Source organism: Hibiscus syriacus, unplaced genomic scaffold, assembly GCF_006381635.1.
Source record: "Hibiscus syriacus cultivar Baekdansim isolate YM2019G1 unplaced genomic scaffold, ASM638163v2 tig00110204_pilon, whole genome shotgun sequence".
In the NCBI taxonomy this organism is placed as follows: Eukaryota; Viridiplantae; Streptophyta; class Magnoliopsida; order Malvales; family Malvaceae; genus Hibiscus; species Hibiscus syriacus.
In genome coordinates this window covers 507487-519876 of record NW_024062626.1, presented here as the reverse complement: position 1 = coordinate 519876, position 12390 = coordinate 507487, and the positions used below count along the sequence as shown (strand labels likewise).

Below are 12390 nucleotides of genomic sequence, written 5' to 3'. Positions count from 1 at the left end.
ACAAGTTGGGAATGAAAGAGGAACGTAGGTTTATGGGAAGCACTTAAAAGATTTTGAGTGTTGTTTACGCTTCTGCTTTTAAAAAGGCCAGAGAAAATAATTTGTGGTGAGAATTAAACTGCAATTGAGTAGTGGCTCAGAATCCTCCATCTAAAACTGCTTTCTCATTGCTCCACGTGTAAAGAACTTATTCCACCTTCGAAACCTCCAACCATTGCTCTTTCTGACACGTGGATCTTGTGGTTCTCTGCTACATGCCACGTTGTAAGCTAAGTAAGCTAAACAAAGCTTCACGTTTTAAGTAGTTCTATTATACAACAAACTTAATATAATTAAAGAGAGATGTTATTGAAAATATTAATATTTTTTAATATTTTTTTAATAAAAAATTACTTAAAATATTATTTTTTTACTTAAAACATTAATATTTTTTAACAACTCAATATTAATATTTTCGGTAGAAAAAATAATGTTTTAAATAACACTTTAAATATGTTAAACATTTCTGATAAATCATCTAATAATAACATTTCTTGTAATAATAATAATTTTTTAAATATTTTTTACTAAAAAAATTAAAAAATAATAACATTTTTAATAACATATTTCCTTAACATTATAAAACTGTCGTACTTTCGATTCAATGAGTTGCACAAAGTTGGATGTACTCATGTACCTAGGTTGCTATTTTTCATTTCTCGTTGTTCTAGGAGATATACGTTTGTCATTGGTAAAAGTCTTGTGCGGCCGTAATCTAATTTAAACTTAATTTATAATAAAAATTTTAACTTAAATATTATATTATATTATTTAAAAAGTTATAAAATTATAATAATTTAGTTTATAACTAAAAATATATGTTACGATGAATTTTAATTTAAAAGTTATTTGTTAACTATAAAAAATTACATAATTAATAATAATTTGGGTTAAAATGAAATTATATTAATGATAACTTTTAAATTTATAACTAACAAAATTATACAATTTATATAATTTATTATGAAAAATATAATATTTTATGTTTCAATCTAATTACTCAAATTTCTCTAAAAAATGCTCTTTATATTTTTTTTATCACAATCAAATTTTATTATTTTTAATCCTATATTAATCAATTGTATATTTTATATCATTTTCTTTGTAATTGTAATTTAAAATTTAAATTAATTGCATCACATATCCTCAAAGTATGGTCCTTATTTTAAATTGATCCTTAAATTTTTAAATATTCCAATTTCATCCCTAAATTATGACTATCATTCTAAATTAGTCCTCAACTTTTGAAAATTTCAATTTCATCCCCAAACTATGAACTTCATTCTAAATTGCCCCCATACTTTTTGAACATTCCATTTTCATCCCAAACTATACATATACACTAATCACATCCTTTTTAATAAAATCGTAGGGCCAAATTATATTATTATATTTTAAAAAAACAAATTTTAGGTTAAACTATGGTTGAAACTAGTTACATATTGGATGAATTTAGGGAAGAAAATGAAATATTCAAAAGTTTGGGGACCAACTTAGAAAGAGGGTCATAGTTTAGGGATAAAATTATAACATTAAAAGTTTAAAGACTAGTTTAGAATGAGAGTCATAGTTTGAGTATGAAATTTAAATATTCAAGAGTTTAAAGACTAATTTAAAACGAGGATTGTAGTTTAGAAACATATAATGTAATTAACTCTATTTATAAATACTGATTTTGTATCACTCACAAGTAATTGAGAAATACATTATCTCTTTTATGTTGTCGTTTACCATCCTTTTTTTATTTTTATTCTTACCATAAATTATATAATTTTATAATACGATATGAGCACGATCTTTTTTTATTATCTTAATTCATCTATTAAAATCAGAAATGCTTTGCTTATTCATCTATTAAATATAATATTTAATATTCATCTATTAAATAAAATCAGCTTAATTAGTTTGGTAATTTAACATTCAGCATACTAAATATTTTTTTTTTTAGACGATAATATTAAAACTATATAATGCTCTAGAATGAAAAATATATTATTGTTGAGAGAACTAGATTTTAAATTAATGATACATTATATTTTTTTTAAAGTCTCAAAGAAATGTTCTAAGTTATAAAGATATTCATCCAGATAAATATTATATTAAAACTATTAGTAAAAAGAATATTTAATATATCTAATTACGAGCATAATTCAAGATAATAATCATACTTTGAATAAAGTATACGCATATTCTTTCAAAAATAAAAGTTTGATTTTTGCCGTCATATCTTTCGTTTGGAGGTTTAAAATAAAGTAGCTTTATTTTGTGTATTGATGGTAAAGGATCAGTCCGGTTGGCGTGGTTCAAAACAAGATAGCCACATGATTCTTACTACCCCATGTGTAAATCGGTCCATTTATGGTTCCTTCTTTTATAAATAGAAACTATGTTTATGGTCCATTCGTTTATGCTACAATTTGTTGGTTGCTTTTACATTTTAAAAGGTAGGATAAAGCACAGAAATTGTACTCCGATTATAGAGAAATGTTTTGGTAATTTTTCGAATATTAAAAAGTTCTAAAATCTTTTAATTATGATATTATTTTGTTGAGTTTTCTTATTATTAAAAGTTACAAGATGATCCACCGACTATTCATTATGTTCAAAACTCGTTCTTTTCCATTAAAGAATTGACGGTCGTCTGAGCTGCACATTAACCCGTTGATTGAAATATGATACAATTTGATCACATAACCATTTGAGATGTATTTTATGGATCGACTATTTGTTTATATTAAATTGTGGAGATAGTGCTTGAAAGATTATACTGTCGAGTTAGTGCTTGAAAGATTATACTGTCGACTAGTGCTTGAAAGCAACGTCAGTGCCAATAGATATTATTAAAATATGATTTTATTATATCTTAATCAGTCGGTTAATGTCTAGCTTAGATACTACTAATCTTTTAACAAAAAATGATGATTTTATAACATACGAATAGTCGGGTATGATTGAATTATGATTAATTAATATTTTTCTAAACTGTCGAGTTAGTGCTTGAAAGATTACTGTCGAACTAGTGCTTGAAAGCAACGTCAGTGCCAATAGATATTATTAAAATATGATTTTATTATATCTTAATCAGTCGGTTAATGTCTAGCTATATGACTACTAATCTTTTAACAAAAAAATGACGATTTTTATAATACGAATAGTCGGGTATGATTGAATTATGATTAATTAATATTTTTCTAAATAGTATGATTGATTATAAGTATAACATGTTTAAAATATTTTTTTAATAATTGGTAACGTGCACATGCACTGCAGATACAACTGTTCAAACCCAAGACTTCTAAAGAGAATAACACTTCCCTTAACCAATGTGACCACTTGATGGGTTCAAAATTAATAAATATATAAAGTTTAAGAGTAAATTGTTATTATATATCATGTTATATTATTTGTTAAATGAACCGTCAAAATTAACGATGAATAAGTAAAAAATAAACAAAATTATATTAACAAAAATAAAAATACAAGAATAAAGTAGAGACCAAACAAATAGTCTACCTTAATTTTAAAAATAATTTTAATATATATTTTTTCCAAAGTTGATATATTTTATAATTTAAATAAAACTACAAAAATAAGTATAATTAATAAGTATACTTCGGTTCCAACTCAATAGTATTTGTTTTGTTTATTTACCACCTAAAAGAAATGAATATGAATAATATTGTGAGATTAAGTTGTTAAAGGAAACAAACACAGAGGCAAGCTAATTTAATTTATTGTGTATAGTTTAACATTTATTAATAAATCATTCAAAGTTGATTCAAAACTCATTTATTGTTTGATTAATTCACAGTAATTATTAAGGTAAATTATATGTCTAGTAACCTAATTTAGAGTGTGTTCTGTCTGGTTACTCAATTATATATTTTTTAATTTTATAATTGAACTTTCAAATCTTATTTGTCAGTTCAATTGACTATTAATATGTTAATGTTGTTAATTTTTTTTTTTTCCTTCTAAATTTATGCAAAATTCTTATAACTTTCCCATCGAATCTAAATTCATCTCTCTTTGATTCACTGTCATCGTATAATTTCCTTCAAATTTCAAATAATGAGGAGATCAAGAAAAAGGAAACGACAATCGATGACGATCTAATGACAGTAAAGATTGATGATGGTGTTATTGTTTTAGAATAATTTTAAAAATAAACTTTTTAAAATGTAACATTTTGACTCTAACATTACAAATTAAACGCGAGTAACCTAAACGAACATAGTTTGAAAGTTAAGCAATAAAACTAATTTTTTTATAAGTAGATGACTAAAATAAAACATGCTAAAAGTTGAGTAGTTTAAACATGTTTTATTTTATTTATTATTTATATTTTTATATAATATAACTGTTAATATTTAGATTTAATTATTATTATTATTGAATAGTCATTAAATTATTTTATATATGAAAATATAAAATATGTTTATTTTTAATATATTTTAATCTGATAATTATTTCTCGTGAATAAATTTTAATTATATGTCAATATATTAACACATTTTATAATTGCGTTGATTCAATGTTCACGTATAGGAATTCGCTTAATATAATATCTACGAAAAATATATTTAATTTTAAACAAATGTTGATTTAATTTTTTAACAAACAAGAATAAAATACTAACAAATTTAAAAAATAATCAAAATCGAATCAAATATCTTTTCGTTTAAATCAATTCATTATCTTTTTAATGAGGGTAAACTACATTATTCCTCACTGAACTTTATTCTTTCTCATGTTTCATTCACTGAATTTTCAAATTTTTCAATTTACTTACTAAACTTTTGAATTGCTCATATTTTAGTCCCTATGAATTATTTTATTGTTACTTTGGTATGATGTGGAATTTATCATTATTATTATTTAATATAAGTATAATTTAAAATATAAAATAAAAGAAGATGGTGGTTGTCCACTGTTAGTTGGCGTTGGACGTCACTGTTGACCACCGTAGGTGGTGGTCATTCGATCCCAGATTTCATCATTTGCTTTGTCTTGAGCCCCCGAGTCCAAATTCAACATTCATTTTATCAGAATATGCTATGAATCTGATAAAAATTGAGAAAATCGAAACGTCGACTGCCGTTGACTGTCGTAGATGGTAGTCACTTGGTCTCAGAATTAATGGACTACTTTTCCTCGACCACTTGAGTCCGAATCCGACCTCTATTTTGTCGAATATGTTTCAAAGTCTACGAATAGGAGATCGAAAGTAAAGGAACCAAAATGTTTCAATCGAGATTCATGGGTTTTTGGACATTTTGAGATCAACGATTGCTAGTTCTGAAGGCTGATAGTAGTCGACGGTGACGAGAAGGGTGGTGGTGTTGTCAGATGGTGGGGAAGTGAAATATTATTTTATTTTTATTTGAATTATTTTTTATATTTAATAATAAAAAATGGCACATCATAGACAATAATAATAAATAATTTTAGTGACAAAAACAAGAGCAATTTGAAAGTTCAGTGAGTAAATTGGAAAAATTAAAAGTACAGTGAATAAAATAGGAGAGAGTAAAATTCAGTGAGAAATAGTGTAGTTTACTATTTAAATTAACGAACCCAATTGCCATGACCCAGCGATATGATCCCACAAACGGCTCCGCCCGAACCGAGCCCAAGAGGTCTCCGTTAACATTGCAGTAACGGCGAAAATCCAACCCTTCGCAAAAGCGGGAATCTTCGTCACGCCAGGCGTTGAACAATTTTGGCGGCAAAGTCCAACCCGACATCATGACGTGCCAAATTATAATTGGCTAGTCATGCATGTCATTCCCATGTGCATGTTATCTTGATGTAATGTTGGTTAATTTTCCCGCGCTAAAGAGAAAAAGACCTCCCTTGATTAGGGTTTCCATTAAAGAGGCCCAAAATTAGAAAAATAAATTACATCTAAGGGGAAAACGGGTAGAATTTCAGGGTTATTCGACTGTTCTTAACCAAATTATATTAAAAAACCTTTTTTTTTTGTTTTCTCTCTGTTTTTTTCTTGTTCTCGATCCGTTAAAAGGTGCAGTGTTTTGAACTCGGATTTTCTTCTTCACTGGATCCGTAGATCCTTGATCCTAATGAATTTCAAGCGCAAAATTTGTAAGTTTCATTTCATTCTTGAATGGTACTTCGACATTTTCAGAAGCATAAATAAACTTGCTTTTTTCTTCCGAATTTTACTTTTTTTTTGTTATAACAGCTAAAAGTTTCTTATATTCTTTTTTTGGTTAGTTTATTGATAACACTTTCGAGGAATCGGAATCTTTAGTTATCAAAAATTGTTAATTTTGAAATCAGCTGCTAGGGTTATTTCAAAGAAATATGGGAGACGTTAAGCCTTCAGTTTCAACTACCAACAACATGGATGGAAATGCTATTGAAGCTAGATTCACTATTTGTGCAAGGTAGTAATATGAGTTCAAACATGCTCCACTTTTGGCAGTGATGTGTAGTGTTAATGATAAACTTCCATGATTTGTAGAATGGGCTATCTTCGGATGAGAAAACTTGCTCAGAAGCTATGAAGCTATTCAAACAAACCAAACATTTTTTTCATCTAATGTTTCCGCAGTTGGGATGACGGTAGATACTTTTGAACTTTATTTTATAATGAAATTACTAAAGGCAATTTATTTCAGATGAAATAAGCTTACTTGCGTTTATTTCTGGATTTAGCTTGAACAAGCAGAGAGGTTTTGGTTTTCGTTTGTCTTATAAGCGGCTAAGTGAAAAGAGTGGAGGAAATGCAGAACAAGAGTATGATGTAAATGGGTTTACATTCTGCTAGATACTGAGAGCTACAAAGCTAAAGTATGATGCTATTAGTTTTGTATACTTATGAGTTATGAGTACTTTTGTGATCAATGCCTGTTTTTAACGGTACCGACCTTTCTGTCTTGCAGTATTGTGGATTTCTTTAGAGAGTTGCCGCAATTTATGGCAAAAGCTGCTCCTGTTTTGATAAACATGTACGGTGAAGATTGTGGATTTCTTTTATATCCTGTTCTAGATTAGAGCTAGATTAGAGTATGCTTAGGTGTATAGCTTTGTGATGGCTCTAATGCTTCTCTTTTTCTTATTATAACAATGATGTGCTAAAGTTGATGCCTTACTTTTTAAATGTATTTCATCCATAAGTTTAGTTTTGTAAGCGTGTAGATTCCATAGTGTGCTTCCTTATATTGCTTTGATCCTTGTCTGTAATTGACAAGGGCAGGCACATAGTTAGGTGTTTTTATTGAGTGTTTTTCCCCACAGTTAGGTGTTTTCATTGAGTGTTTTTTCCCCCACAGCTGGAGAGTGCACTATACAAGATGGACATATCGAAGATGTTTGCAACTTAAAATTATCCAATACATGCAGACACTCATACCACCAACATATGACCTAATTATGAGTCACTGGTCATGCAGCTTATTTATGGCATGGTTTGGGTGCAATTTCGTCAGATAAATAATGGGTTGAAATTTAAGATACTAATATGAATGACATTCTCATTTAGACAGATTGATTTTATATTTCAGTAGTACATGCATGGAATTTGTATAGTGTGTATGATGTTATTTTTATGTGAGCAACTGTGTCCTCATCTGCGTGCTTTTATTTGTAAAGTAATTAATGTGTGCATCATGCTATTAATTGGTACAAAGGTCATACAAGCGTGCATTTTGGGAACTCTTCTTGTCTAGTGATGCAAATATTCAGGAAAATACTACTGGTGCTCCTGATTACTTCTCAGTGCCAACGATTTGGGTGGTTACTGTTTTTGGCGCTCCGTGTGCATTGTGCAAATGGTTTTGTTTCTATACTGGTTAGTTACTCATTTCTGTGGCTTTCTTAATAGTTGATTGTAGGAAGGTCGACCTGCTTTTCCTATGGAATAGCATGCCTTCTTTTCTTTAATGGAATGTGTTGTTCTGAATGTAGCACGGAAGCTTCTGTTAGTGGATTGTCCAAGTGTTGGACACATGTCCGACACGTTGAAATGCATGCCAGACACATTTTAAAGAAATGACATGGTCAAAACATGGTGAAGACACTGCTAGTCACGTGGAGGTAATAAGAAGCAAATTGGTTCTAGCGGTTTTTTTTATGATTCAAGTTTTTAAATAATTTTTTTAAAAAAAACTGAAAAGCTATTTGCATTTTAATATTTAATTGAAAAATATCAATTTTACATTTCTATCGTATAATATTGTGTAAAAATGATTTTATTGCCATATCCTATCGTATCATGTCCTACCTTCTTAGAAATTCGTGTCACTGCATCTATCGCGTTGTACTTGTATTGCATTTCTGTGTCCATGTTCCTAGGTATAGATAGGATCAATCTAACTTTTATTACTGAACAGACAGCAGGCAAATTTTGACAACTACATTTACTATAGCACTTAGCAATTATGGAGGTTAATGTTTCCTTTATTATGTTGTGATTTCTTACAGGCTATTCTGATTATACATGTTCCTATTCACTTCAGAAACTTCAAGATCATTGACTCTACACGCTTTGGTAATTATCTGCTCTTTTGTGGCAGTAAATGTTTAGATCTATCCTTTTTATTGATAAAGAGAACGCATTTTTTATTCTTCACTGGTGTTTAGCACTTATCCTTTTACTTGTTTCTATTTTCTTTTATGGCGGGATAGGTTGTCATTTACTATTGTGATTTCTTTGTCATTTGATCTTTTAGTTAAGAAGGTGACAAAGGTGTCGACTTGCTTGCATCACTTTGCAACATTTATGATGCTTCAGAAGATGATTTTAGGACAACAATGAAGATGTCCAATAAGCTAATAGAAGATATATTGAAAAAAAGCCATGTTCAGCATCTGATCGCAAAACTGAAACACTGGAAAATATTAATACAGGTTTGTTACAAAAGTAATGGATGTAATTCAGGCAACATGCTTTCATTTGCTTATGCTTTGAATTATTTGGTCGTCTTTGCTGCAGATGGCTTGATCTATTTTGAAGGTTTACTGGAGGAACAATCTTTTTCATCCAATTTGAGTATTTTGGAAAAGGATTATGATGATGCAATTCGTAGTGATCTGGACGAGAGGCTGTTCATTAACGACCAAGGTAGTTTACTTGGTTTTGGGTGCTTGTCAGGAGGGGATGAGAATATCAATGGCATCAAGGTGCGTTTTCATATCTCCTTTGTTAGTTTTTTATTCCCTGTGGAGCAGTCACTTTATCTAACATTTTTATTTGTTTTGAGTAGAGAAAATTTGATTCAATAGCTTCACCATCAAAGACAATCTCAAGCCCACTGTCTCCTCATAGTTATTGTGCATCTTGTGCAATGCTGTTCTTGGGTCAACTAATGGAAAGATGGCAGCTACGCCTATCAGCAGCAATGACAACTGCCAAATGGCTTCGTACTTTGTTTTTCACTTCCTTCAAGACCCTCAGCAGAGTTGCAACGTTTTTTATCAGCCTGTAATAAGGATACGTTTTTTATCAGCCTGTAATAAGGATTTTACCAATGATGTGATACGGAGGGCTCATATATATTGGAGGCATATTTCCCAGTAATCATGAACTTAGTGTAATCGGAAGCCTTCAAAGTGCAAACCTGATGGAAATATATGGATGGAACAACGAGACTTGAAGCACTTAAGTTATACTATAGGGTTTCTGGAAGCTATATGTACAGCAGAGGCCCAAATTACATGCACCTAATTTGACCTTGTTGTTAACTAGTGAGAGATTTCACAGATGTATGTTTGCTTGTTGCTGAACTAGTGCTAGCAACACATAAGACTGCCACCATGTTGTTTCCTACAGTTCTAGATAGAACTGGTGTTACACCCTTTGATCTAAGCAAGGTGATAGAGAATTTCATTAGACATGAGGATCTCTACCAAGAGACTGAGGCGGCATCTAAATTCACTGGGGAGAGGCTTTTGGAGAGCATGGTGGGGATAAAGGCTCCTCATTGTACAATACTTGATAGTTGCCAGGCCTGCTCTCTGCTGAAATAAATCGTCTTGGCTTATTAGCAGAACCAATTCCATCTTTGGATGCAATGCAATGCAAATAAACTTTTCTGGAGGTATTACAACAATGCCTTCTTTGAAGCAAGAAACATCGCCAAATAATTTCGATAGCTCAATCTTAGGTATGAATCATTGTAGCTTTTAGTTTTACCACTTGTTATATTCAGATATGGAGAACTTTTCAACTGGTATGCCAATTTTCTTGCCTACTGTTGTCAATTGTGTTAATAGGATTTGATTACGGTTATTCTTTCTTGTAAGTGTTAAATTTGATTTTGTTCTCAACTTAATTTACATAGTCATGTTTTGTTGTTTTTTTCAGGTCAAAATGTGGATGTCAGGTCTCCGAAGATTATGCACAGACTACAGAAGTGTATTGGTTGAACGGAATTCGTTTACATCACCAGTGAAGGATCGTCTATTAGGATTCAGCAACCTTCGAAAGGTTCCTTTGCAATCTGCGTTTGCCAGTTATGTTGTTTGGTGCAAGTTTAGAGGGAAGTAGAAAACCTTACTATTTGCAATTGCTTGCCTCATTTTATTTTCGGGTACTTGTTTTGTAGTCCAACACGCCCAAACCCAGGTGGTGGAGGAGAAACATGTGCCGAAACAGGAATAAATATATTTTTAGCAAGGTATCAAAATAATAGATAATTAGGCTTTCAAGTTCCATCTATTTGCTTAAATTCTGCATAACTGTGGTGTTCCTTATGGTTGCTTATACTGTCTCAAAAGTAGGCATTAATACTCATTTTAATTTAATTATCCTTTGATACAAGTGCTTTAGTGGGAAATCGCCAGTGTGCACTGACTTTTACCACTGGATTTAGATTCAGTTGTTATCATTTGGCGGAGTCACTAACATGTTGCTTGCTTCTGCACTGCCCAGATTAATAAGTTGGCTGCTGTCAGGATTAATGGTATGGTTGAAAATACAACTGTCGCAAGAGATTAGGGAGAAAGTCTATGATCTTTTCAACAATACTTAGCCAATGGACTTCTCTGTTCTTTAATCATCATATTGACCAGATCATCCTTTGTTTTTTCTATGCAGTAGTTAAGGTTAGTTCTTTTGAGATCTTTTAGATGCTGTTAAATTTATTTGCACTTTTTAACCTTACTCCCTGAATGGATGGCCTGCAGATTTCCAGTTGGAGTTTTCTTTTAAAAAAATTGTGGGCAACTATAAGAAGCAACCACAATGGAAGCCCGAAGTTTACAGCAGTGTATTTGTTGACAGGTCATCAACGCAACAGAACGGGGTATCATGTCTCACCTCTATTTTCTGTGCTGCTTGCTTTTTGAATGATTTTTTATTTACCATTTAATGATCTAAACGAGAACTGGGCAGGATCATGTTAGTATTATCGTATTTTACAATACAAAATTCATTCCTACGGTAAAACATTGGTTGAAGAACTTGATCCTGCCAGAACAATAAGAAGACGAGCCAGGTCCCTGAAACCAACAATAGTAATGATGGTAAACCTTTCGATTTTTTTGCATTATTCAAGTGAAGAGGGTATAATGATATACTGTCTAATTTGCTTATTCTCTCTTCATTGACTAGTTAGGTCCATGCCCTGGATCACCTAAAGTCACTTCTTTTCCGAGTCTCCCTGATATGTCGCCAATGAAAGTATCTGCAAAGCACAACGTAATGTGTCTCCATTGCGAGCATCCAAGGTTCTTTAATTTCCAAAGATTTAAGTTTTTATGAATATGTAAAAGAAAATTGAACCCTGTTTCTTATTTTTTGATCTACAGATGCTCTAATCTCCATAGCTCGAGAAGCTATTATGCTTGTGTCGGAGAGAGTACCCGTGCTTTTCAGATCCCGTCGAAAGACCTAACCGCCATCAACAATCACTTGAAGGGTATTTTTTCTTCTCTTTTCGTGTATAGAAATCCTTGTGATGTACTCCCTAAATTAATGAATGGCAGCATTGGGTTTGATGGTTGTAGTCGGAGGACGAGAGTGGCACTCAACTTCGATGATGTTGAGGTGGGCTTGGTTAGTGATTCCATGGTTGCAAATAGTCTTTACCTTGAGAACGGGAGCCATGCAGCAGCTTTAAAATCCGAGCAACCGGAATCATGGTGCCAGCACATGGCATGCATTCCTAGTAAATTCTGCCTCTATGTATGCAGATTTAAGCTTTATATATAACACGGGCTATTGTAGAATAACCCCCACCTCCCTACGATCTTAAGGATTCACTACTTTTGAAGCTCAAATTGAATAAAATGTCTCTTTGCTCGATTGCACCAAATTCCGCTTTTAATGCTGAAAGTGGATGTCACAGTGTTTTGATTCCCCAAAGGCTACATTTTCTCTGATCA

At 31.3% G+C, this 12390-nt stretch overlaps 1 pseudogene; it reads left to right on the top strand.

The window, feature by feature from the left end:
* Positions 1 to 6025: 6025 nt before the first annotated feature.
* On the top strand, positions 6026 to 12390 carry LOC120219173 (annotated as a pseudogene).